We start from the raw sequence: 25268 nt of genomic DNA on the forward strand, positions 1-25268 counted from the left end.
GCAGTATTTGGACCAGTGTGGTTTTTTTTTCTCATCAAAATATACCTGTAGCAATTTACAACACAATAATGAATGAGGGTACATATTTGCTTCATCTATAACTAACTCTAGAAGTTACTGTTTTTTAAATGTTTGACAATTTGGTGGTTTAAAATACCTTGTTTTAAATAACTATTGTGTACACCTGAAACTAATATAATATTGTATGTTAGCTATATTTTAATTAAAATCTTGTTTTAATTTTTGTTTCTTTGCTCACTAGAGAAGTTACACGGGTACTTGTTTATTGGTCATTTTTTAAATTGTGTTTTTAGTCCCTGTTCTCATGAAGTGTTCATGGTTTTCTTATTATAAAAGATGTATGTATACTCATACTATTATCCCTTTACATGGCATGTATTGCAAATATTTTACCTGGTTTGTCTACATTTTTTTTAAAGTTTTTTTAAATTTTTTTTTAGCTTATTGAAATTTTCCATTTTTATGTAATCAGTGTTATCCAGTCTTTTCCTTTGGTATTCCTTCTCTTTTGTGTTGTTAACACCTTTGCTACCTCAAGATTGGCTAAATTTTAATTTATATATTTATCTTGTTCTGTTATTGTTTTTCATTCCCTCTTATATATTTAACTCTTTACTTTATTCGGCATATATTCTAATGTGTCATACAAAGAGGAAAATTTGGTTTTATGTTTTTCCAGATGATTCACCCAGTTTGCCATCATCATGCTTAGTTTTCCCTTCAGCCAGATTGAAATAGTATATTAATCACATATTAAATTTGTGCATATACTTAGGTCTGTGTTTTCTTATTCATCTCTGTTTCATTGATCTGCCAGACTACTGAAATTATTCTGTTTTATTCCTTATAGCCAAAATATTCTAATATATGGCCTTATGAGCCCATTCTCCCATAATTCTTGTGTTTCAGAATATTCTTGTTTGGTCTACCAAATAGTTTTCCAAATAAACTTTAAATTATGTTGTTAAAATATTCCACTTGTAATTTGATTGAAATTTAATTAAATCTATTAATGAACTTGGGAATAGGTGAGTAAAATTTTGAGAGCCTTTCAGATGAAACTGACAGACTGCACACACATACATCTATTTTCACTTGTGATGCCCCAATAAGTGAGGGTAAAGCCATAGAAAAATGAGAGCCCACAGCAATTCAGACAATGGAAAGGGGAATCCAAGGACATGAAATTGTACTCAATTTCTGGAGCAGGGAATCCCAGGATAAACAATATCTACGTGAGGACTTGAAGGATAAGTGGGATTCAAATTGATAGAGCAGATTATACAGGAGATTCCTGAGTTGGACAAAAGCATAGAGATGCACATGCACCAGTTGGAGTCTGAGCGCCACAAAGAGAAGGATTTTGCTCCTGGAGAGGACTCACTGTGGGCATTCATGGGAGATTAGTTTGGAAAGACAGGTACGAACCAGATGATCCTGTGTGTCCTGAATACCAGGGAAGGGAGTTTGTTTTACGTCTATAAATCACATCAAACAGAAGGCTCACATGTTGAAAGAAATGTGTTCCAGAAGGATTGGGAACAACCCCCAAAGGCAAGAACCTGTCTTGCTAGTTAGAGGGCCAGGTCAGGGCACCTGTTGAGTGCTGGTTCCTGCACATTGCAGTGTCCATAACCAACTTCCTGAATAAATATCTCAGCCAGTGCACAAACACAGAGAGCAGAACCAAGAAAAACAAAGACCCTTTAGACAAAAGATGGAGTATTTTAGATGTATATGGTGGAGGAAGGAGACTGTTGGGCCCTGGCTCTCAAGAATTTGATCACTGGTTTAGGGAGAAAGTGGATGTTGCTTCCAGAACAGCATGGAGCATGTTGCCCTGGTGTTCAGAGGCAAAGGAGGAGCCAGGAAGAGGGGCAGATGACAAACACAGACATCCTCTCCAGAGGAGAGAGGAGCAGGTAGCAATGAAGGGAAATATGGCGGCGCCAAAGCAGGGGATCTAGTACAAGAAGAATTCTAAGACTCCCCAGCCAGCTTTGACACCACAAACAATTTCTCAAGGAAGTGATGGAGCAAAGTAGCATCGTTAGTCAACCATGCCCAGGTTAGCCTAAGGCTTACCTTATATTCAGGTAAATGGAGACATGAGAACCCAGTACTACTATTTCAGTTTGTCTTTATTTAGTTTATTAAGTCAGATGGAAAAGCTAAAATCACAAAGTAAAAGGTATAGTCACCAACACAAGGGGATAATTTTGGTATTTTCCTGTACCTGAAAACTGATCTTTAGCACTAAGCATGTGCCCAAGTAATATAAGTCTTTTTCCTTAAAAAATAAGAAAATTTATTGGTGTTTTTCTTATCATATATATCTATGTTCATTGTGGGAAATATAGTTAAATAAAAACGATATTATTTTCAGCATCCTCAAATGTTAGCATATGGGTATATTCTTTCTATATGTATATGTAAACATAAAATATAAACACATACACATATATAAGTATTTAAATATAAGTATATATACATATACATGCAAACACAATAAATATAAGATTCTGCCACACATTCAGTGGTTTGGTAACCACTGTAAATTCAAAGATGCCAAGATCTCTCCTTAGCAAAAATAATAAAACAAACAAAATATAATTTTTATTTTTAAAAACCTTGTATTTTAATTTATTCTCCAACTACAATTGACATACAACATTATGTTAGTTTCAGGTATACAGCATAGTGATATACATTTGTATAATTTATGAAGTGATCACCCCTATAAGTCCAGTATCTACCTGGCACCCTACATAGTTATTACAATATTATTGACTTATGTTCCCTATTCTCTTTTACAATTGTAATTTATATCCCGTGACTGTTTTTATAATTGTCAATTTGTACTTAATCCCTTCACCTTTTTTACCCATCTCCCAGTCCTCTCCTGTCTGGTGACCATTAGTTTATTCTCTGTATCTATGAGCTTGTTTCTGTTTTGTTTGTTTATTTTGTTTTTTAGTTTTCACATATAAGTGAAGTCATATGCTATTTGTCATTCTCTGTCTGACTTCTATCACTTAGCATAATGTTCTCTAGGTCCATCCATGTTGTGGCAAATGGCAAGATTTCATTCTTTTTTATGGCTGAGTAATGCTCCATTGTGTATATGTACCACCTCTTTTTCATCCATTTGTCTATCAATGGACTCTTAGGTTGCTTTCATATCTTGGCTATTGTAAATAATACTGCAATGAACATAGGGGTTCACACATCTATTCAAATTAGTGTTTTGGATTTATTCAGATATATACTCAGAAGTGGAATTGCTGGGTCATACAGTAGTTCTATTTTTAATTTTTTGAGGAACCTCCACACTGTTCTCCATAGTGGCTGCACCAATTTGCAATCCCACTAACAGTGCACAAGTGTTCCCTTTTCTCCACATCCTGTCCAACACTTGTTTGTTTAGTTATTGATGATGGCCATTGTGACAGGTGTGCGGTGATACTACACTGTGATTTTAACTTGCATTTACCTGATGATTACTGATGCTGACCATCTTTTCCTATGTCTATCGCCATCTGTATGTCCTCTTTCCTATGTCTATTGACCGTCTGAAATGTCTGTTCAGGTCCTCTGTCCATTTTTTAATTGGATTGTTTTGGGGGCGGGGAATCCCCCTTAACTTGTGTGTGTTAAGTTGTATGGGTTCCTTATATATTTTGGATATTAACCGCTTCTCAGATGTATGTCACTGGCGAATATCTTCTCCCATTCAGTGGATTGTCTTTTCTTTTTGTTAATGGTTTCCTTCGCTGTGCAAAAACTTTTTAGTTGGATGTAGTCCCATTTATTTTTTCTTTTGTTTCCCTTATCTGAAGAGACATATCCAAAAAACATTGCTAAGAGTGATGTCAAAGAGTTTACCGCCTATGTTTTCTCCTAGGAGTTTTAGGGTTTCAGGTCTTACATTTAAGTCTTTAATCCATTTTGAGTTTATTCTTGTATGTGGTATAAGAAAGTGGTCTAATTTCACAAAATACAAATTTTTAAAAACACTTCCTGCAGAGATAATAATAGCTACCTGTATTCGGGTGAGAGAGGCAAGCGGAAGCTATGACTCTGTAAGGAAAGGAGTTTTATATTTCACATTCACCAACTTGCAGAGTATGCAGAAGGCCATGCACATTTTTCATGTGTCCCCAGCTGCCAGCCAGAAACCACTTCTCTTGAGACCCTAGAAAGAAGAAGGAGGTGAGCAGAGTGGGCCCAGTACAGAAACTGCACTCATATCCATCCATGGCAAGGAGAGGGCAGCAAACTTACAGTCACTTTAAAATATTTAAAATATACATGAGTCCCTCGGGAAAAAACACATTCTCATAATTACTCTACCCTCATGGATTAGTTTTCCAATTAACTAGCTGTATTTTGAGCACATTCATTCAACAAATGACAGACACTGTTCTAGGTGCTGGTACCCCTGTAACAGAGCAGAAAACTTTCCTACCATTTTTGAGCTTACCTTCTAGTCAGGAGAGGCAAAGAATAAATAAATATTTGGTATGTCACATGGTAAAGATCACATAACGGAAAAAATAAAATAGAGAAATATATTGGGGATGTGGGTGATAAGGAATGGAGTTTTAAATACTAGGGGTGAGAAAGGCCTTACTGAGAATGTGATTTGAGGAAATCCTGAAGTTGGTGAGAGAGTAAGTCATGAGGTTACTTACTCTCTCACCAAGAGGTTTTGTGGGCAAAGGGAAGGGCAAAGGGTTTGAGCTGGAAACATGTCTGGAACATTCAAGGAACAGAAAGATCACTGGCATACTGGAACCAGAGAGAGAAAGGAGTGAGCTGCAGAAGAGACTGAAGAGAAAACAGAGAAGGCAGACTGGGCAGGGTCTTGTGAGCTACTGAGCGATTTAGGAAAGCATGGCAAGAGTTTGGACGGGGGAGTCCAGGATCTGTCATGGGGTGACCCTGGGGGCTGTATGAAGACTGAAGTGCATGTAGGTGTGGAAGTAGGGATACCAGAAGATAAGTCAGGGCTGAGAGTTGCAGCATGGTCAGGGAGAAGAGCCAGTGAGGAAGCTGACTCTCCAGTGTTGAGGGTGTTCTTTACCCACGTGGAAATTCCCCCACACCGCCAACCTTGGATGACGGAGTTTGAGCTCTTTGCAGCCATATGTGCACAAAAAGGACCCTCAGGAAGGCTTGTGGATAAATGGAGGGCTGAAAAGAGAACAAGGGGGATCTGGTGACAAAGGCCACGGGTCAGGGCAGCGTCGGGCAGTCACTGGAAGGAGCAGTTTGGTGTTCTCATCCTGGGAGAAAGATCAGGATGGGGACAGAGAGCAAACACAGACACCGGGCTGTCTGTGTGGGAGTGAGGGCAGCTCGGACAGCTCCCATCCTGATGGAGAGCATAGCACTTGACCCCTTAGGGGTCTGAGTGCCTTTTCTGATCATCTCTCCAGCAGGCATGCTTCGTTCTGCCATCTGTACCCAGGGGACAGTCTATTTAACACTTATTATAGCTTTACTTCTGTTTAATTCAGCTTCAGAGCTGGTATGATTCAGACATGGTACAATGGATCAGTTTTTGTTCCAGCGGCCAAGCCTATGTAGGCAAAGATGGTTTTGCAATTTTTTTCTGTTGTGAAATTTTCAGCTTTTCTTTTAAATTCTCCCCCACTTTCCAAATATCTATATACTTATGTATATGCTTTAAGGTTTGCTGGAAATCAAGTAGAGATGAGAAAGGAGAGGGAGCAAAGATTAGTTAGGGCACATTGTCGTTGGAAAATATGCAGCCCACGATTTCATTCTAAATTCACTACAGATTGATTGTATAAACCAAGTCACCTTTCTGTAAAATGGCAAATAATATCTGCTCCTAATCTAGCACATAGAAAGCTCAGAAATGTTCAGAGAGCAGCCCCTGCCTTACTGTTAGGAAAGTCTCTGTATTCTATACTATTGGTCATTTATTCCTGAGGGCTTCTGGTGGGTCCACAAGTCTGTCTGAGAAACAGGGATGGACTCCCAAACACTTTCCCCACTACAAACTAGTCATTTACTTACTGGTGAAGCTGTAAGTTCCACAATCACAACTGACTGCTGGCTGTGATAGGATTACTATGTTTATATGTTATTAAATAGATATGTATTAGTTTGCTTTGTCTGCCATAACAGTCTTGGTGGCTTAAACAACAGAAATTTATTTCCTCACAGTTCTAAAGACTCGAAAGCCTGAGATCAAGGTGTTTGCAGGGTTGGTTTCTTCTGAGGTCTGCCTCCTTGGATTATAGATAGCTGTCTTCTTCCCATGTCCTCACATGGCTTTTCCTCTGTACGTGCATGCCTGTCCAGTGTCCAGATCTCCTCTTTTTATAAGGGCACCAGTCATATTGGATTAACTTAATGAACTCTTTAAAGACATGATCTCCAAATATTATATTTTGAGTTCTGGGGGTTAGGAATTAAACATACCAATTTTGGGGGTACACAATTCAACGCATGACAAGGTCTAAGCATTCATTTGACAAGCATTTGCTGAGCATTTAGTATGTCCTAGGCAGTTAGCTCTAGACTCCATGTATACCCCTGCCCAAGGACAGGTGAGAGTGTGGAATAAAGGGCATAGTTCTTCCATCACCGTTGCCAAAACTGCCTCAAGTACATGCAGTGGGCGTACATCATCAGGCACGAAGACAGAGACGCTCCAGCAGGAAGAATGCGACCGGGCACAGTGGGAGAACCCAGGACTGTGGCATCCAAGGATGAAGGCTTTCCTCTTTGGGTACATTTCACTGACCTTGGGCTCAGAACAGATTTGGGAAATATAGATCGGGGGCCTTAAAGCGAAGGGGCCATTTGAATATTTTGATGGTGTTGGTGATGACATGAGTCCGTGCTCAGAATGGCCATCTGATTGGCAGCTGTTGCTCAAATGATGTGGGGTGACACGTGAGGGGCAGTGTCTAACAGTGGGTGGGCCACACGAGGGCCACCTGAGACACTCAGCAGTGGACAAGGACATTACTACCCTAGAAGCAGAAGCAAAGGAACACACACACAAAACATTGGACACGGGCTTTCCCTTTATATACCTTAAACTTTTCATATTTATTATATGATTTCATCTTCCCAACAAACTGGTTCAGTGAGGTACTATTAATCCTGGAAGATAAATGAGGCAGTGAGCCCAAGAGTGGTCAAATGACTGGCTGAGGCCACACACCCAATTAAACAAAGAGCTGCCTCCAGATTCCCTTTCCTGAGCTCATTTCTCTTTCAGCACTGAGACTAGCTATGGAGTGTGTCAGCGGTGATTTGAAAAGGAGCTCATCTGTCCTTCTGGGCTTTGTGGGGGAAGTATTTTTGCAGGGTCTGAACCTTGTACAAGTGCCTATCATATGTCAAGAGACATCCTGCAGGGGGTCAACCAAAGGTCCCTCTTATCTCTGAACGCGACTTATGCCTGAGTCACAGCAAAGCTAACAGAAGCCTAGCCATTCTCTCCTACCTTCCTTAATGCCTGAAATATAAAGACGCTTTCTTTACCCTCGACGACACCTTTTACTTTATTTGGCTCCCTCGATGCAAAGTTTCTCCCAAGCGAAAGACAATCTTTCCAGTTTAACTCCAAAGCACAGAGCGCTGGGGCTGCTTCCCTTGGGAAGCCCGCCTGACCCCAGACCTGAAGCAGGTGTCCGTCCCTTCTGCCCCATAGCTCCCAGCACCCTCATGACATTCACAGCCTTGATTGGTAATCACCCATTGACCTTTCTGGGTTCCTCACTAGACTGTGTGCTTCTCATGGGCAGGGGGCTGCCCCTCTAGATCACCAGTTCACTCTCAGGGTGATCACAGCGCACGGGAATACTTGCTGAAGGAATGGAAAGAGGAAACAAAAGAATTAGTGAGAGAGTACAAGACCTTTACTCCTGCCTGCCTGAAATCCCACTCCATTCAGAGGTTATTAGAAGAAAGGGAGCTTAGGGGGTTGGAAGTGATTACTCTTTGCTGGAGCTGCTTCATGGTGGTTCCATTGTGACCACAAGCCCAAGGAAGCTGGAGCGAAAGGGTAAATGGTGAGAGGCCAACAAGGACCCCAAAGATCACTTACTTGGAAGGAAAGGGGGGATGGAGAAAAGAAGGACTGTTTCCTTGAAGTGATGGGAAGAATGAAACGGAGTCCCCGTGGAAGTGGAATAATAGCTGTTGATCATGATGAACGCTAAGAGGGTTAGGGCAAGCCTGCCGTGGCTCATCTTGGCAGCTGCCTGCAGCCATGGCCTGTGCAGTTCAGAATGTGACTTTTGAATTTGAACCATTATTTAAAAACTGGCTGAACTAAATCTAAACATGCAGAATGCAAATTCCAAGAAATTTTAAAATGTGATGACCTTTTTCCAAACCCCAAGGCAAATAACATTCAAAGAGGACATTGATATATATGGTGATTGTGACTATTTCCTAACTTTAAAATAGAGGCTGTTCCAGCCCATCTCACACATGGCTATTATGTAGAACAAGACATTAAATACGACGGTAAAGCACTTTGCACACATAAAAGTGCTCCACGATTGATACTCATTACTGCTTCCCATCATTTAAGGTCTGAAAATAAATGTCTACCATTTATAATAATTTTATGTGACTTTGACAGCTAGTGGCTCTTAGCAAACATGGAAGGAGAAACTGGACTATGTGTAGAAGCCACAGACTGCCCTGTAGGTAAAACTGCCTAATTAAAATACATTTTTGTGTGTGTTTCCTCAAATTGGGGGGAAAAAAGTGTTTGCATGTTTGGAAAATTCTGAAAGTAGATAAAAAGCTTTACTCATACTAGTTTCCCTAGACTGTCACACAGTAAGCAATGAATATATTTTCATCAGATGAATTAATGATTGCACATAGTTCAAGATGAACTAAGGCTACAAGCTTCCAGGTGGAGGGAGAGACATCAAATATTGTCCCCAACCCTGACACATAACTGGAATAAGATCATTGGCATTGTGAGGGAACTAATCCAAGCTATTGTCATACCGCACGTTTCTCTAAATGTTAGGACTGTCAGGTTTGAATCTTTCCCCCTCACGTATGATAAGAAATGCTCTTATTTTTGCCTTCACAATTCAATTGGCCATTTTCTTGTCAGCCCTATTTTGTTGGCCAGATGAGTATCTTCTTTATGTGCCCCCCTGACCCCGAAAAACCCCATACTGCCCTGCAGACTCTGGACATAAGATCCCTCATCTCTACAGAGTAGGGGCCGGTCCAAATGAGTCCTGCCAACGTAATACTTCACGATTCTTTTAGGAAACCCTGAGTCTGGGGCCTGCCCAGGGCGTAGACTTTGAGAGAAAAATAGGATGGGAAAGGAGATGCTGAACAGCCTCCACCATTTAACACTGTGCTCGGCAATGCAGTTCACCTGTGCTCCTTCCTGAATCACAGCCTCCAAACACGCTGCGTTTCCCTGACAGCTGGGGCTCCATTTGCCTAGTTGAGGCAAAATACGCCCTTTGCAGCTACTCTGTCTCTCCCACACAGGAAACCATTCACCTTCTGCTGACCTAGCAACCAAATCATAAGCTCAACCGAGAAACTGGGGGTGGTGAAGATACATAGAAGGGGAAAGGACAAGACTGCTTTATGCAGAGCCATCGTCCAGACTTTCACGGCCCCTAAGCTAGCCCCTCACATGCTGTTACCTAAGAAAGAGAAAGCTGATATTTAGCAGTGGGGTGGTTGATTTGTTTTAATCTTTGAAATTATTACATGTTTCCAAAATTCAACTTGTAAAGGCTTGAGGATCAGAAGACAATTCAGCAAACGCTGCGCTGTCCTTACCAAGACTAGCATGGAGGAGGGAGCAGAATGTGGGCACGCTACATGCTCTTACTGGGGTTACCGTTAAGATCCAGTCATAGTTCTTCATTTTGAGTTGAACGTAAAAAGAAGACAAGGTTGACAACATGAAATATTAATATCAAGCACCAGCCAACAGGTTCATAAAAATTAAGTACTCCTTTTGCCTTTTTCCACCTTTGAGTGGCTTCTCTTGTTGGACTCAAACCAGATCTCCTTGTCATGAACCGATCAGTACAGCCAGCAGCAATCACGGACACTGGGAAGTGACTGACGTGCTTCCTCTGCTCCCATCCGTTTCTCTTCCCTAATTTCTGCTGATTATATGTTTGCTTCCACACAAGACTTGGTTTGTAGGTCAAGGGGGTTGTGTTCCCTTGACACATTGGGGGACACATTGGGGTTGTGTCCATTTGGCGTAAATTGGGTGCGATGGTGACATCTTGATGAGATTTGTTCATTGTAAATCTTCATTTATAGGATTAACCAAAACCCGCTGCAGTTGAGTTAACATTTATTGGCATCATGAATGTTGGGAAGTACAGGTACAGAGGGGGCTTTGAAAGAACATTCAAAGACGGCAGCTCTATAATGTATTTGGTTTGTTGGAAAACAAAGAAAAGAGAAAAGAATATTTTTTTCTATTTTTAAAAGAATAAAAAGAGATATAATATCATGTAGACAAGACAGGATGGTACTGAGGGAATGAGGTAAAATAGACACTAAGTTTTTCCCTCTTTATTACTTCTCTCCTCATGGACCCAGAGCTAGGAAGCATCCTTATGGCTTGGTTCCTTAACTACCCCTATAAGCTCTCCTACACTGCAGGTTCATTCAAATGCCTTCGGTTGATTAAAATCAACAGGAAAGTTTGGAATGTCGAGATGCTAATACCTCACAAGGTGTAGTGATTGACAGAGTAGCTCGTGAGGGAGAGAGAGAGAGATTCTAGTACGAGGCCCCTCTTCTCAGACCTTGTCTGCCACAGGCTTTTCCAACTGGACGTGCTGAAGCCCCTTGCACCTCCTCCCTTCCCAGTCTAGGAGAGTGCATCTGGGATGTACGTGAGAAGCCCTGAGCAGTAGGATCTGGCATCATTTGCTGTCCTGGGCACCAAGGGTGAGTTTTGGCAACGATGTACCCATCAGATCTGAGTCTTCCTCCAGCCTGTTTGATTGGGTTTCTCCTCCAATTTCAGTTTTACATTTCATTCCTTTTACCATTGGGCTTGATAACCTATTCTGAGCCCCAGACATTAGGATGGGGCCTGACAAGCCCCCGACCCTGCCTGCCTCCCTTACCTCCTTCCAGAGGGGACCCAGCCCCTGAGATGACTGAGACTCTAGGCATTTGTCTCCAATTTGATGCTCTTTCTACTTTATCATGAGCCTCTAAGGACCATGAAAGTCCATTGAATAGAACCATGTCTAATCCAAACTCAGGAGGAAAGAACTTCACCCTGTTTTAAATGCCTTGTGAACACCTGTGTCAAATATTTGAGGTCCTTGGGAAGAAGTGCAAATGCAAGCATGGGATGTATCATGGTGATATATTTAATCTAATTAAAATTAATTTTTTTCCTCCATTTTTTAGAAAATAATAGCTGAGGTTTATTAATAAGAAAAGGCTTGGAGGTTTTTTAGAGGACGTTGCTGTGTTTCAGGCATGACCTCTAAGCTGCAGCAGTGCAGTGGTGTTGAGTGGAGGACAAAGAATAATGCTTGGTAAGGCCAAGATAGGGGGAGAGGATCCTCGCAAACAAAACATGAGGTCATGCTCTCCCATTGCCCTTTTCACCCCTTCCCTGCCCTGGCATGGCTTCACAGGGCAGAACTTTCCTTTTCCTGCTTCAGTGAAATTCTGACGATAACTACTAGAGATAGCACAGAATTCACAGGTTGCGGGCACAGTCCTCCACAAGACTCCCTTCACTTCAGACCCCAGCCCCAAGCTCCACGGTTCCCAGGCCACCCACACTTCTGACCCACTGGCTACAAATCTATGGACTCCCCACTACCTTTCTCAGGTTCAATAGTTTATGAGAATGACTCACAGAACTCAGAAAAGTACTATACTTCTGACTATGGTTTTACTGTAAAGGAAACACGTTCAGACCAGCCAAGTGAAGAGATGCACAGGATGAAGTCTGGAAGGGTCCTCAACATGAGGCTTTCATGTCCTCAGGAGGAATCACCCTCTGGACATATCAATGTATGATGATAAACTAGGAGAGCGCAACTGAGCTCTGGTGTCCAGAGTTTTTCTGGGGGCTTCATTAAATAGGCATGGGTGATCGAATCACTCGCCATGTGATTCAACTCATTTTCCAGATCCTCCCCACTCCACCCCTGTAATCACACAGGGGCTCCTTCTGGCATGGCTGCCCCTGTCCCGAAACTATCTAGGGCTCACTGTAAATCGCTTTGTTAGAATAAAGTCCGCTGTGGTCCCAGGGTCCACCATGGATAACAAAGACACTCCTAACACTCAAAAAATCCCAAAGGTTTTTGGGAGTTTTTTCTAGGAAGCCAGAAAAAGACCAGACAAAATGTACAACTTCTGCCTTTCTTCTCTCACTAAAAAATCTGACAGCCTGAAACGATACGCCAGCCTCCGTCATCGGCTCTCATCCCTAATTACTTACAAGTGGTTTTCCTTTTACAAAGCCTATTTAAGACTTAAGAACAGAGGCAAAATCATTTCTTTCACAAATTTCCTTTAAGCTCAAAGTCCCCAAGGCATTTAAAACCTAATAATAACTCCCCTGCATTGTGTGTTTGCCGTGAGCCAGTCCTACCCATGGAGAGCCAGGCGCTGGAGGCAGACTGCCCAGTGGCAGGTCCTTCTTAGCAGCAGGACCTTGCAGGGTGGCCCTAGAGTGTGTGGCCCTGGGCAAAAAGTTTTGCAGGGCCTCATCTCTATACAAAAATTCACCTAGAATCATATTGAAACCATGGTTCTGGTGTCTATGAAAGAGATACCCCGCTGGCCAGCAGACACGGTGTGCTTGGGAGAACACCTTCTTGCATCTGGGCCTGGTCCGGGACCCTGGGACGACCGCACAGACACAGTTCTCTGAGCTCCTTAAGCATCTGGTCTTCCCCAGTGAGTGTGTTCAATAAAAGGTTGGAGAGAAATGAGGATGAAGGCCCCTGCTGGTCCCACTGCCTCTTAGTTACAGGAGGACCTGAAGTGTAGAGCAGGGCAGGTGGCACCCCCTGTCCCACCCCGCGACCCCAGCTTGCCAGGGTCTAATGTCTAGCTGGATATTGGGCAAGGTACTTCATCTCTCAGTGTCTCAGTTTTCTTAGTTAATAATAACTTCCTAGGGTTAGTAGGACAAAATGATTTAATATATGTAAAGTGCCTGAAAGTAGACTGACACAAAATAAGTGATTTTCAGATGTTAATTCTTTATTGTTGTTGTTGTTGTTGTTGACGATGTTAACTTTTAAGTAATCCGTACAACTCCCTAAGTCACTTATTACTTTAATTCACATTTCCTGATGAAGAAACTGAGATGTTAGAGAATTAAAATAATCTGTTCAGAGCCACACATATTTTTAGTGTGTGTCTGAGCCAGAATTTGAATCCAGTTTAGCCTGACTCGCAGACTTGCCCATTTTATTGTATATTCCATTGCTTTCTATTTGCTCAAAAGTTGAATTTATGATATCTTTTAGAAATCATAGCTAATTCATCAAAGTATATTTGCATGGTCTGATGTCATTTATGGAGGCGGTCTTTTTGGAGTGCAGGTTGCAGGTAGATTCAAACCTTGGCTAATAGAAAACATTCTAGAAGCAGGAGCTAAGGAGCAGAGTGGAGCCTGTAATGCCGGGTTATTAACAAGCATGTAAACACTGGGAGAGTGACACTCCAATTATTCCTCAACACAACACCAGGACCACAAACTGTCACTCCACAACTAACTGAGCTTCAACCTTTTCCTGTTTCTTCCAAGCGCTGGAGGCTCCTCTCTGTTCCCTAAGTCCCCCAGGAATGTGTAAACATCTCCACTCTTCTGCCTTTGCTTTGAGAGCAAGATATTAAAAAGCAGCTCTCGGCCAAGCTGCAGTTTGGGGGAGGAATCACTTAGCAGCATGCTGATGGACAGACTTGAAAAAGAAAACAGGTAATTCCAAAAGCAACCTGAAGGCAGTTTCAGCAAAAGAGAAGGCACTTTCAAGTACAGGAGAGAAAAAAACAGTTGGAAGTTACAGGAATCCACCAAAGTGAGATAAGTCATGTAAGCTGGGACGAACCCATTGGGCGTAAGCCTTGGGCAAAGCTAAGAATATCTGTGCCAGGTAAAGATTCTGAGCATCACACTTACAGACTTGGAGCAGGAAGGCTATGGAGAAAGGCAGGGAAAGAAAGTCATACCCACTGCGATGAGACACAATTTTTCCAACCAAGGAGTCTCCCTGTTGGAATGATTCCAGTTGCATCAATCAAGGGCATTGTCAACAGGTTCAGACATTTAGAAGCTAAGGCAACTTGGCCTTAGAAAACAGATGCTTTATATCAGTGGCCTGGCAGCAGCACCTCAGCTACGATTCTGACACGGGTGGGAAGAGATGACAATGGATTGTTGACATTGTTTTGTAACCTTGTGGGGTTTTTGCGGAGCCCAATTGTTTCAAATGATTCCACGAGATGGAATGATTTTCCTCTTCTGAAAACTGAGTGTGATAACCACCACAAAATTCCACCTGTTCAATTCTTCAGATGATTGGGCTCAGAGGAATCGAGATTTTCACCAAGTTAGGATAAGCATAATGAAAAATTTTCAGTTTAGATTTAGAGGTGTTCATAGAGACCTTTTCAAAGAGGTAGGAAATAAGGCTGGTGAGAGCAACCGTGAATGGGAAGTGTCGGGACACAGTGCAAATGGAACGGAATTGAGCCAAGAGCAGCAGCAGGGAATTTCAAAAGGCTACGGTCATCTGCTTTCCCTCCCCGGGGGTGTAAGAGAGCAGTTCAGCAGATCAGAAGCTCCGCAGCTCATACTTTCTGAGGGTCAGTCCAGGTTACACTGGCCCACGAGAGCTAAAACGGAGACGGATCACTAAATCTCTTTGCTAATAAGCAGTTGGGTTTGTGTACGTAACCTAGCCATGAGCTCTGAACATTTTATGTCACTGCCTTCACTCAAAATTGAGGCGCAAGCTATGATATAAGTGGCATTTCTCTTCAGGGTTCTTTTCCCCTTCTCTTTTGGCCCCACGAGACCCACTGTTATCCCTAGACACGGAGCTCTCTCACCCTACAAGGGCCTCCATTCATGGAATTGACTGCTAAGATCCACTCATTTATACTAAAGTTTTGGGGGTTTAAAATACTGCTTTCCTGTTTCCAGATGTACCTTTGTTATTGTTAACAAAAACCAGGTAGAGACAACACTTACATCAGGAGGGTACTTGAGGGAACCTTCTCTCTCCCTTCAAACCTCACTGAGTTAGAGTGCTGAGGACTCTGAATTCGGAGCCAGGAAGTGCAGTCTCTAGTCTCTGCCTCAGGCAAGTCACTTCACTTCTCAGGGTCTCATTTTCCTCATCTAAAGGGAGAGGGATGATCTGGAAAGCTCCCGTTGAGACATCTTCCAAATGCTACCTGTGAGTTACCTGTGGGTGAAGCCAAGCCTGTTAGCGTGGCTTCAGTCTAACTCTGCAGAACAGACCAAGGGATGAGTAGTTACTTTGCCATGGGTCTAAAGGAGATCCAGGGCAGGCTGGTAGGAATGAGGCAGGGGACGCAGACAAGAAACATTGCGAAGTCCACCACTCTGGTCCAATTGCCTGGGAGTGTGCTGGGAAGCGAGGGCTGTAGACACTGCAGACATTAGTGAACGCAAACCTTTGCTTTCTCTCATCATACACCCTGGGAGAGCTCGGCTCTCCATGGGCTCAGTGGAATATTTGATGGGCTGTTACACATTTGGAAGCTAGCGATCAAACGTTGTGAAAATGAATACTATTTCAAAAATGTTCTCGAAAACAAAGCCCACCCCTGTCCTCAGCATGATGGAAATAATACTTTGCTGCTCTAGTGACTGCAGATTCCACAGGAATCATCCTGCTGAAGAAGTACTTTTCCTAGTTGACGTTATGCTTTTTGCAACAGTCAATGATGAGAAGTCTTGACAGCTGCTGTTTACATTGTAGGTGGGGAGAAATGAGCTGAAATGGAATTGTTTGTGCTTCTTTTGTCTTGCCATCCAATAGCAGTTACCTCCAGCTGAACTTGACCAGAGCAAGGAAGGACTGACGCTGAGTAACAAAACCTAACTCAAGCCCAGAATTAAGACCCATGGGGAAGGACCAGGGGAACTTGGAGCAAGGGGGAAGGGAGGCCAAAAGTTGGGTTTACTGGCTCCCAGGTCACATCTTCCTTCCTTCGTTGGGTTTAAAGCACTTGCTTTCACCTGGGAAATCATTACTGGCAAGTGATTTGAACCATGGCTGTGTCTATGGGGAGAAAGCTTCTTATACAGGACAAGTCCAGGAACTAGTGCCTGTCTTTCCTACTTGGCAAAGGGCCCACCTCCCAGTCAATCGTCAGATGCATCTCCGGGGCGTTCGGAGTCGATCCAGGCAGAATCTCCTGAGAGGAGTGTCATGCGGGGTCTCAGCTCCCGCTCCCCGCATAAGAACGCAGGATATGGTGAGGCCAAACAGGAACACCCACGGAGCCATAGATACGGGAGTCATGCCACTATACTCTCGCTGGCGCCTGGGTTGGAGACATAGGAAACAGGAGCCACACGATCCGCAATCTGCCGTCCTCTTCTCTGCCAACCCCACTTGCTAACTGCAATCCGCGCTTGCTTAGCATCACCACGGCAGTTACATCAGTGGTTAATGGCTAACCGGTAACAGCTGATGGCCATCCAATCACAGCTGACGGCCATCTACTACCCGAGCCAGCACCTTTCCACGTGAGGCCAAGAGCCTGGAAACTGCTCTCTGGGGCTCTGTCCCCACAGCAGAGTGTTCTAAACTCAGGCCAGGGGAGTGGACTCAGTCTCTCATGTTGTCGTGCTTTGCCCTCATGATTTGTCATCTCATTTTCTCTGATGACTTATTTCTGCTCTTGGTAAAGTCCTCCAGTAAGTGGTCCCTGGGAGACCTTTCTGTTCAGAATGCACAGCCAATGAGCTGTGCAGCAATTCCAGGGCCCAAAATAGAAAGTCTGCCAGCATGCTGTGCCTGGAGAGGCCATTCCATTCTGTGCTGGGGAAGGGCCTGCTTGCTGGGTTGCTACAAGGTGGGGCCTGTTTCTTTGAGACCCCAGCTGCCTCTCAGGGGAGGGCCTCCTGAAAGGAGTGCCCACCCTCAGAGCAGATACAATTTCTAAGTCACCACCCTAACAGTTCTAGTAACCGTTTCAAATCTGCCAGTTGCTGCATTATTGCTAAGCCCTGGCTTCCCTGTCCTGACCCAATATGAAAAAAAAAAAAATGTTGATGGCTTTCTAAGATCAAACAAGCTAAACACACTGATTTGAGGATTTCTGAGGGTAAGAGAGGTACTTGGATATCAATATCAGACCAAGCTATTAGAGGAAAGAAGGGGGAAAGCTTTAAACAAAGAAAAGCCTTTCTCCTGCTCTGCTAATCCACCTTGAAATTTGGTGACTCAGGTTGGGTTGCCTTGGTAACCATGACACAGGGAGAGTGTGTGTGTCGGTGGGGAATCCTTTCACACCTCCACCATGTGCCTCATCCTGTGAGTTCTGAGAGCAGACCCTGCATGTGCAGCCATGGCCCGTCTGCACCTGGAATCATTTTGCTATCACATCAGGTGTGACCCTGGGCGGCTTGTCATTGATCATTTTCTCTGGGTGAGCATTTTTGATGGATGGGGCATCCGAATGTTTGCCCAAGGGCATCTAGAGTGTGATTAGAGGTTCTGTGAGCCCCTCTCATCAAACGAGGCCACTGCAGCCCGACGGTGGTTTTGGTTCTTGGAAAGTCTGGTCTGCCCTCCCAGGCTGTGACTCTGGGCCTGTGTTAAGGCAGCCAGGAGGGTACATTTGATCAGGCATGGCAGACGCTTCCTATCTCCTCGTAGCTTCACCCTCTAAGGAAGGGAGGGTAGTTTGATGTGTGGGTCCCTAGCCTGCCTTCTCTGCCTCTAAAGCCATAGAGAAACTCCTCTAATCTCTGGTTTACTCTGGAATGCCAGCTGCAGAGAAATAGTGACAACAGTAACTTGTTACAAGAGATCCTCTTTTTGAAGTGGAATTTGCAGTAACGGCTAAACATTCAGGTAAAATCACATTACAGAAAATCCTTTCATGCAGAAATGTCTCAGCAAAGCTATTCTGTATCCTGGGAAGACCTCTGGATTCAGCAAATCCTCTCCAATTAATGATCCTGTGCAGTGACCATTTTATGTGGTTCTAGTCCAGTAACTGTTACCAATACTGTTGAAAGCTCTGTACAATGACATTTGTCAGAGAATGACTTGTATCCAAGAATAAGTGGTGTTAGTAAGAGGCAACATAGAGCAGTCAAAAAACTGAGCACTTACAAAGAGCGTGACCTTGGGCAAGTTTCGAACTCTATGAACCTCAGTTTATTTATTTTTAAAAATAAGGATAGTAATACCTTTCAGGGTCACAGTGAGACTTTACAGAGAAAGTGCTTTGTGATGTGAGCTGTGACATTTCAGCAGAGATTAATACCATTGCTTCAGACGAGATTTGAGTCCCTGTTTCCAAGTACACCAAAATGCCAGACCGTGGCAATGTCTTGTTATGAGACTTACAATGTCTTCCATCAGCACTGTCAAAACAAAATTTGTCATTTTAAATTAGAATCCCATGCTTTATACTGAAGGTATGCATTTTCTAGTCCTTTGGTGTCAAGGAAACAGAGAAAGGGGTGAAGGAGAGGGAGTAATGCACTCCCTGGCACCTCTTGCAAGCTGTTACTAATAAAGCAATAGAATGTAAAGGTCAAGTGCAGGGGCTTGAAATTCAGACACACCTGGGTTCCTGTTGCACTTTGCTACTTCCTGGTCTCTGACGTTAGGCAAGTCACTTAACCTCTTTAGTCCTCAGTTTTGTCTTTCGTAAAATGACTTTATTAAATGAGCCATAATAATGACTCATGGGTTTCTTGTGACATTTAAGTAAACCAATGCATGTAAACATTTTACCCACTGACTGGTACACAGCAAGTGCTCTGAAATGTTAGTTATGAACAATTCTCATAATCAACTTATGTTTCCTAATCACCTAGTGTTCCTTTTAAATATGGAACTAAAAAACAAATCCACTTAGTTCTGGTTACATTTTGCTTTAGGTTGAAAATCTTAGAACACACACGCGTTAATCATTTCTATCTGTGACTCTGAAGTTGTAATACTTAGTACACACGTAATAATGTGAAGGCACCCAGCACAGTGCCTACCACGTAGTGACTGTTCTAGAACCCTATCACACAGTTTAATGAGGACATGTTGTAAAATGTCTGTTAATGAGGACATGTAAAATGAAGGTGAATTTTATATGTCAACTTGACTGGGCTATGGGGTGCCCAGATATTTGGTTAAGTATTATTCTGGGTGTTTCTGTGAAGGTACTTGTCCATGAAATTAACCATTTAAATTGGAAGATTGCCCTCCCTGATGTGGGTGGGCCTCACCCAATCAGTTGAAGGTCTGAATAGAACAAAAGGCTGACCCTCCCTGGAGGAATAGGGAATCTCCTCCGGTCTGACTGCCTTTGAACTGGGACATGGGCTTTTTTCTTGCCTTCAGACTTCAAACAAAACATTGGCTCTTCCTAGGTCTTGAGCCTGATGGCTTTCAGAAGAGCACTACACCATCAGCTCTCCTGGGTCTTTGACTTGCTAACTCACCCTGCAGATCTTGGGACTTTCCCGCCTCCATAATCATGTGAGCCAATTCCTTATAATCCATCTCCTCGCCAGTTTCCTCCCCCAGCTGAAGTCAATGTCTAGTCTTAGCTAAGTCACCATGTTGCTTTCTTTCAAAATCTTTAAGACAGAGGGAGGGGACAGGAGAGGAATGACAACATTGACTCTTTCCTCTCCTTCTAGTGATTTTATTTGAAGTGTGTGGGTATATGTGGTATGGGGGAGAAGAAGGATAAATTTTATTTTTCACCCTCATCTCACAATAACTGTGGGGGGCATATAACGCAGGTATTACTTTCCATATTTCATAGTTGATAAAACTGAGACCAGAGAGGTTAACTGACCTCTCTGAACTCACATAGATAATTAATTAAACATTTACCGAGCACCTTCCATGCTCAACTTCTAGCAAAACAGAGATAAATAAGGCATTAACTGGCTGTATGATCCAAAGTAACTGATTTCACCAATCTGGCTTCAGTTTTACCCTCTTTACAAAGACGGGGATTCCATTCTGTGATTCACTAGGTCCTTACATTTCACACCTGTTAGGGTTCAGTGTCTAGGTCTCTGCGTCCCCCTAACGCAGGAGAACATTACAGCCTTTGCCTGGGCTCTCAATGGATTTGAGCCTCAAGCTGCAGAGGTCTTGGGCACAAAAGGAGGCAGCAGTTTTCCTCCAGCAGATGTAGTTAGAAAGTTGGCTGTAGAAGATGATTTTGCCTGTGTTTCTGAGATCAGAAGGAGGTGGGGACATAAGGAGAAGATATTAGGATTACCACCAGATTGTTTATTGGGGGAATAATTTTTAAGCTACCACCACCTCTTTGAGACATTCTTTAGCATCTTTTCAGCCTACATCTCTCATAAGAGACAGTACGTCACTATTCCCCAGACTGTCCTTGCTCTTTTAATCCTTATACTTGTGCATGATCAGTAGCAGAAGAGAAACCAGATTAAAAAGATAAAGCAATCAATGTCAATATAAACGTACCTGTTTGTATGTAAGTGTACGCACCTGATGTGCTGTGACTCCACTAGAGTGTTCTGCATGGCCACCTTGCCAGGGGAATGGAGGCCTGGGAGCAGGCACTGAGCAGGCAGCAGGGCTTACAGTCTGGCTCTGACACTTTCTAGATATGTGTCGTGGTGATGTCTTAGCCTTTTTCTGCCTTGGTTTCCTAACTGTAGAATAGGGATAATAATAGCACCTGCTTCACAGAGTTATTTTGAGAAAAAAATGTCCTAATTCACTTAGAGCAGTGCCTGGCACACAGCAAAAATTTAAAATATGAACTGCTAATCGGTTCTTATTATTTATAGGCAATTAGCTCACAGTCTCACATGATGTTTCCACATTGGCTTTTTTCTGAGGGTCAGTAATTCCAGTTGTCTTTCCACCGTCCTTCTTAGAGTAACTTGAGAGCCCGGCATATTTTCCTTAGACATTTCATGACACCACCAGGTAATAGACTGTTATTATCTCTTTTTATCAGTGAAAAAATTGGAATGAAAAATTAAGTATCAGTGTGTCCCAAATTCCCTGTATGTCCATAACTCAGATGGTGGTAGAATCCAGAGCTTTCACTCACCTAATTCATCTTATTGTCAACCCATGTCCGCTGCACAGTGCACAGAAGCCAGGACCACGTGACTGCATCGCACAGGAAGCCATGATTCTGAGGACGCCAATCAAATCACTGGGGATCAGATTAAAGCCACAGCCCTGGTCTGGAAGTTACACATCAGCAAACATAGGCGAAACAGTGTGTCTGGATTGTAGCAAAGTGTTTGATAAAATTTCCTCATATCAGATTAGGTGGATTGTTAATTCATTAAATGATCATAAATCAAAGGCTCTAATTCGTGGATAAAGGCAAACGTGGGGATGTGTCTGCACGTTCTTTGTGGTGCTTGGAGGTTATCCCTGTCTTTAACACGTTCACCCATGATTTAAATGAAGAAATGGAAGGTCAGTGGTTAGATTTGCATGTGACATAAAGCTGAAAAGGACACTAAGTAAACTGAATGACAAAATCAGGATCCAAAGGGGCAGCCGGATGGCTCAGTTGGTTAGAGTGCGAGCTCTGAACAACAGGGTGGGCCGGTTCGATTTCCACGTGGACCAGCCAGTGAGCTGTGCCCTCCATGACTAGATTGAAGACAACCAGCTACCATTGAGCTGCCGGAGGGGCAGTCGGGTGGCTCAGTTGGTTCGAGCCTGAGCTCTTAACAACAGGGTTGCTGGTTCGATTCCCACATGGGAGGGTGGGCTGCGCCCCCTGCAACTAAAGATTGAAAACGGCGACTGGACTTGGAGTTGAGCTGTGCCCTCCATAACTAGATTGAAGGACAATGACTTGGAGCTGATGGGCCCTGGAGAAACACACTGTTCCCCAAAATTCCCCAGTTTAAAAAAAAAGTTAAAAAAAAAAAAAGAAAAATGTCAGGATCCAAAAATGTCTTAATCTGAATGAAGTCAAGAAGGAATTTAAAAGGAATAAAGGTTCAACCCTGATCTCTAATCCTAAACTCAACTGTTCCAGTAAAGTTGTGGGAGGTGTAAGTGGGTGCGGCCCAGTTAGGTAAACTTAACTACAGCTGAGAGGAAGGCAGTGGGCTATTAAGGGAAATGCTGGGCCGGGCTGGGCCCGGGGTTGCACCTCCCCTTACTGCAGTCTCCCTGTGAGACGGGTGATCTTGCCTTCTGCTGCCTTGTGCTGCTAGCGTGCACCTTGATCTTTGGGGTGAAGCTCTGGATGCTGCCTGACAGTGGCATTTGCAGAGAGGAACTTGAATCAAGATAAGGAGTGGTTAACAAAAGGAAGACTCTAAGGAGAGAGAAACAGGACTGCGTTTGGGGTGTGAGTCCCCACATCCTCCAGGTTTCTTGCTGATGAAGTACAAAGACAAAGTTACTAAGTGAGAAATACCGTACCACATTTTTAATAAGCCTTCTATCGCATGCAAAATCAAAGGTAAAAATTTAAAAATTGTTTTGGGAACAATTAATTCAGTGGGTTAGAGGGCACATCATATAATCAAACACATTAATGTTTCTGGAGCAAAAATGCAGGGGCATTCACACCAAGTGGGATAAATAAAGACTACTGAATAACTTCACGTCAGTTCACATCACATTTCACTGACAAACGAATTTGTTTCAAATTTCTGAACGAACTTTCCGTTTTCAAAGCCTTTTTTGTTTCAAAATGAGTTGTGGACCTGTAGTGCTCCCTACGCCACACATGCAGGTATGAAGAGGGAGACAAAGAGGGAAGGAAAGGGAATGAGGGGGAGACAGCGTGTGAGAGAGAAAGAGACAGAGAAAGGAAGAGAGAGTCTGAGAAAGTGGAAGGTGGAGCTAGGTCTACAGAGCAAAGTCCAAATCCAGGTACCCACTCACCCGCAAGGCAGGAGACCACAGGCCCAATCTACACAGCCAGCTCCCAAAAGAACAGGAGGAGAATGGCTGATGTGCTGCCATCCCAAAGCCTTCCCTGAACTCCTTCCCACACAGAGGCAGGTACCACAAGGCACTCGGCACACGTGAGTACAGGAGGTGCCAAGAGCAAGCAAGAGTCCAACAGATCCTGAGAAGTAAAAGAGGAGCCTGCCAGCACATACCTGCATTGGAAGCTCAATAGCCAGGCCCACAGGGAAGTACACCCAATAAACATCCGTCCCCAAGTTCATGGTCAGCTGGACCAGTAACAGTCTAGCTCTGACTGGACCCAGACACATGCAGCATCTCACCAATAAGACCAATAAGATTAGCTATGAAAGAGGGGCAGAAAAACCTTTCCTGAGAAAAATAAGAAAAGGGTGTGAAGGGACCCCTTCCACACCTGATGTTATAATTATTTGAAGGGCTGTGAGATAGAAGAATCAGCTTATCTCAAATGTCCCCAAAGAATGGAGTAATACAACTGGAAGTATGCTATAAAAATACATTTCAACACTTGACAAAGTAGAAATTTCTAGTGGCACGAAAGTCGAAAGGTGTGCTCCTTCTTGATGAAATAAGTTCCCAGGCCCTGGAGGGGTTTCGCCCACGTCACATAGAGGGGTTTCAGTTTAACGGTCATCTAAGAATTAAAATAAGAATCTTACAATAATGGAGTTGGCTCCTTTCAGAGGAGTGAGCATTCTCTCTGTGATGTCTTCAGTCAAAATATCTACCATAGGAGGATGTAGAGAAAATGGAACCCTGTGCACTGTGGAATGTAAATTAGTGCAGTCACTAAGGAAAACAGTAGGAAGTTCCTCGAAAAATTAAAAATAGAACTGCCATCTGATCCAGCAGTCCCACTTCTGAGTATTTATTCAAAGGAAATGAAAAGAGGATATCAAAGAGATATCTGCACTCCCATGTTCATTGCAGCATTAGTCACAATAGGCACGATATGGAAACAACCTAAGTCTCCATCAGTAAATGAATGGACAAAGAAATTGTCACACACACAAACAAAGACAAATATTGTGTGGCATGTATGTAGAATCTAAAAAAAAGTTAAGCTCATAGAAACAAAGAGTAGAAAAGTAATTGTTAGGGGCTGGGGCAGGGGAGAGGGAAATAGGGAGAGGTTGGTAAAAGGGTACAAACTTTCATTTATAAGATGAGTAAGGTCTGAGGATCGAATAATATTAAAAATTGGTGACTACAGTTGATAATACTGTGATATATAATTGATATTTGCTAAGAGAATAGAACTTAAATGCTTTCACACACACAAAAATAAATATGTGAGGTGATGAATTGTTAATGAAATGGGGGGAATCCTGTCACATTATATATGTATATCAAATCATAATGATGTACACTTTAAACATCTTACAACTTTATCTGTCAATTATACCTCCACCAAGCTGGAAAACAATCTGCCATAATAATTTCAAGCTACCCCAAACACCTAGTTCATGACAATAATCATTGGGAATCTTTAAAGAAGGGAAGGGCCGGTTTTAGCATTGGAGTTAATTCTCTGTGAGGGGATCAAATCAAAAGATCCTTATCAAGCACATAGTATGTTCCAAATACCAGGCTAGATTCTGAGGGAAATAAAGTGGTGTAAGGCACAGTCAATACCCTCAAAGAAGCTTATAGCTCGTGGGGACATAGGACATTAAAAAGTCAGACCAATTCTCCTTGGTTTTTTTTTTTTAATTTTTATTTTTTAATTAAAGTTTATTGGGGTGATAATTGTTAGCAAAGTTACATAGGTTTCAGGTGTAGAATTCTGTAATTCTACAGAATTTGCTTTTCTGGTGTAGAATTCTGTACATCATTTATACATCACATTGTGTGTTCACCACCCAGAGTCAGTTCTCTTTCCATCACCGTATATTTGATCCCTTTTACCCTCATCTACCAACCCCCTCCCCACTTACCCTCTCGTAACCACTGACTATTGTCTGTGTCCATGAGATTTTGTTTCTTCATTTGTTTGTCTTGTTTCCTTGTTGTTTTCAGTTTTATATACCATTCTCCTTGTTTCCAATACAGTAATATGGA

General features: G+C 42.9%; 1 long non-coding RNA gene across 1 annotated transcript; it reads right to left on the reverse strand.

The window, feature by feature from the left end:
* Positions 1-3952: 3952 nt before the first annotated feature.
* Positions 3953-23259, reverse strand: LOC117021594 (uncharacterized). Its single transcript, XR_004422883.1, has 3 exons — positions 23160-23259; positions 21346-21432; positions 3953-4216 (listed from the first exon to the last, which is right to left on the reverse strand). It is a non-coding gene; the product is annotated as an uncharacterized LOC117021594 (long non-coding RNA).
* Positions 23260-25268: the final 2009 nt, after the last annotated feature.

The sequence above is a fragment of the Rhinolophus ferrumequinum genome, chromosome 4, assembly GCF_004115265.2.
Source record: "Rhinolophus ferrumequinum isolate MPI-CBG mRhiFer1 chromosome 4, mRhiFer1_v1.p, whole genome shotgun sequence".
NCBI classification, from domain to species: Eukaryota; Metazoa; Chordata; class Mammalia; order Chiroptera; family Rhinolophidae; genus Rhinolophus; species Rhinolophus ferrumequinum.